Source organism: Austrofundulus limnaeus, unplaced genomic scaffold (assembly GCF_001266775.1).
Source record: "Austrofundulus limnaeus strain Quisiro unplaced genomic scaffold, Austrofundulus_limnaeus-1.0 Scaffold369, whole genome shotgun sequence".
Taxonomy (NCBI): domain Eukaryota; kingdom Metazoa; phylum Chordata; class Actinopteri; order Cyprinodontiformes; family Rivulidae; genus Austrofundulus; species Austrofundulus limnaeus.
The window spans coordinates 346,643-349,568 of NW_013952771.1; the positions used below are offsets into that span (position 1 = coordinate 346,643).

General features: G+C 37.1%; 1 protein-coding gene across 1 annotated transcript in view; it reads left to right on the forward strand.

Moving 5' to 3' along the window:
- The window catches only part of adgrd1 (adhesion G protein-coupled receptor D1), a 53,646-nt gene that overhangs the window by 37,835 nt on the left and 12,885 nt on the right, over positions 1–2,926 (forward strand). The gene's annotated exons all lie outside the window — the stretch shown is intronic.

Genomic DNA, 2,926 nt, shown 5'->3' on the forward strand with positions numbered 1-2,926 from the left:
GGCCTTCATGCAGAGGAACAAGCACAACGTTCTGGAATGGCCATCTCAGTCCCCAGACCTGAATATTATTGAAAATCTGTGGACCATCAAACCTGAATGAACTAGAGATGTTTTGTAAAGAAGAATGGTCTAAAATACCTTCAGCCACAATCCAGACTCTCATTAGAAGCTATAGGAAGTGTTTAGAGGCTGTTATTTCTGTGAAAGGAGGAGGTACAAAAGGAAATGTTAGCATGCTTTTAATGCATGGCCCATTTTCTAAAACACACTCTGAAGCTTGCTAGCGACTCTCCCGTCCCTGCACCTCTGTTCAGACATCAACTGGAAAACAAACAGTGTTTACTACAAACAGATGGGAAGGAGGAAACGTGGTCTTATGAGTGTGATGGTCTGTTTGTTGATGAATAATGTCAGCTAGTGTTTTGTATACTTCAAGGATATTATTTAAGGCTTCTTCTTACAGCCAGCGTCCTGAATGTTTATCCGTTATTAGTCTCAGTTGTGCCCATATGAGACACATGAAGAGCTTCACATGCAAGTTCCTGCAATAGCCTTCCACTCTCCATACCAGAGCTTTGAACTTTGATGATTTTAAACAGAGAGGGATTGATATTATCGTCTTTTTGGGTCTGTTGGATGTGGCCACCATCTTAAATCAGTTTGACTTCTAATCCAAGCTGGAGCTTTCTCCGTGGGTGTGTAATGCCTTTTTTTTTTTTACTAAAGAGCCAGTTGTAATTAACTTTGACTAAACATGGATAACAAACAATAACTGAGCTCTACTTGGTATTTCTCGCACAGAAACAGAGTTTTATCACAGCCTCTTATAACCATTGAAAAGTACAACTGACTAAACGTGAAATGAATAAAACAGAAATATTATTAAAAGTAAAAGCAAGTTTTACTTATTGTTGAATTCTGATAAAAAGTTGCTGTTTTGAATTCTGAACTCACACTTTCTGACAGGAAATTCTCACTGGAGGGGTGTTCCAGTTTAAATTTGCAACCAGTATAAGTGTGTTGTAAAAGCAGCCAGCAAAAATGCAAAAAAAAAAAAAAAAGGTTTTTTTTATTATTGAATTTCGCCAGCTGACAACTACTGGCTACTTTTGAATCTTGTCACCTCCACCTAGTGGTAGGATGCTGTAATTGTGCGGGTAAATTAATTGACGTGCAAGAAGAACAAGTATTATCTTTTACCTTTTAAATTTATTTTGTTGCATTAAATCATACATTTGAAGTTTATAATTGATTTAAAATGTATTTTTGGGGGGGTGGGACTCATTGCCAGGCCACACAGAAGTCAAATGTGGCCCGCGAGCCTTGATTTTGACAAGTGTAACAATAACTTTCTGCAGGTTTTATTAATATTTGTCCTGTGGGTCATTGTGTGCTTTGCTTTGTGATAAGTTTCACTGACTCGTTCGAGGCAGGAACCAGGCAAGGTGACTGATAGTTTTATCAGAAGCCGCCACAGTCCTCATCCTTCAGTCAGTGTCCTGGCTCAGGGAACGAGGAGAGGTGTGAAGGTTTCGGTAACCAGTCGGTGGAAACGAACTGCAAACTTTTTGACCTGAAATCGGGCTCAGGTTCCAATTACTGCATTCCTGCCCTGCAGCCATGAGGTCATGGTCTCTGAGGAGTTCACATCTTAAAATCAAAGAGGGAAAAAGTTTAAAGTAACTTTTAAATAAAAAGAAATTCAGGACTACAGAGACTATTTAGCTGAAAATATGTGAAATATCTCTGTCCTTCAAACGGAACTCGTCTTTTGCAGACATTAGAGCAACAAAATTAGAAAGTTTTAATTAGAAAGATAAATAATTTGCCCTTTGTAAGTGTGAAAGTAAAGGATTTTTGTATTTTTATATATTAACACCAGATGCTACTGATAAATGTGTGGGTTGAAAGTTGACATGTTCAACACGACTTTAAAAAGTATGACTCTGATATTCATGTCCCTTTCTGCTTAAAATAAATTTCTGTGGGAGGCTCAGAGTTTTAGGAAATTATGATTTGCCAATAAAAAACACCTAATGTTTGCAGCTGGAAAGTGTGTGTTTGTGTATCTGCAGTAAGCAAAATATCTCATGAACCATTTGACAAATATTAATGAAACTAATTTGAAATCAGTCCAAATGAAGATAGCCGCCAAAGCGAATCAGCTTTAGCTAACATTCAAATGTTGATAACATAGTGAATATGACAGATATTTAGCTCATATTTGGTGTGGAAGTAGCTGAGACTAATTCAGATACTCTGAGTGCTAATAACTTACGCAAGATCTGTATTTAAAGCTTTGGCATGACCTACTGAAGTCAACCTCATTTGTATGTTATCAAAACATCTCTTAACTTTTGGGATCAATCCAATTCAGGATGGCTGCCACAGCCAGCTGAGCTTTAGAAACAACAAATTAGCTACGATTAAATGAGTTTTACAGACATTCAGCTAAATGTTTACATTGTAGCAGGGGATGATTCCCAACACATACTGAGCCATAAATTGCATAAGATGCATGCTTTAAATTTTGGCATTAACTGTTGGTATCAAATCGGTCTGTTAGCAAAATATCTCATTAACCTCATGTAKTTTAATGGATGCTTCTGAAAGTAATCATTGGATGAACATTTACAACTGATTACCTTTTAAAGCCAATCCACTTCAAGATGGCCACCTCAGTCGAGTGACTTTGGAAAACATAACTGTTTGTAAYTCAGCCAATTTCACAGATGTTGAGTTAAAACTTGACCTGGTAGCTGAGAGTCACCCACAACACATGGACTGAGTGGGACTTCTTATAGTTATGTGATTGTGCATTACATTATTTTAAAGGTTTGACCAAAACATAACACCATTTTCCTCCACTATAAGATGATCTTACATATGGCATTAAACATTTCTTCAAATAATGCTAGGTTTTTAC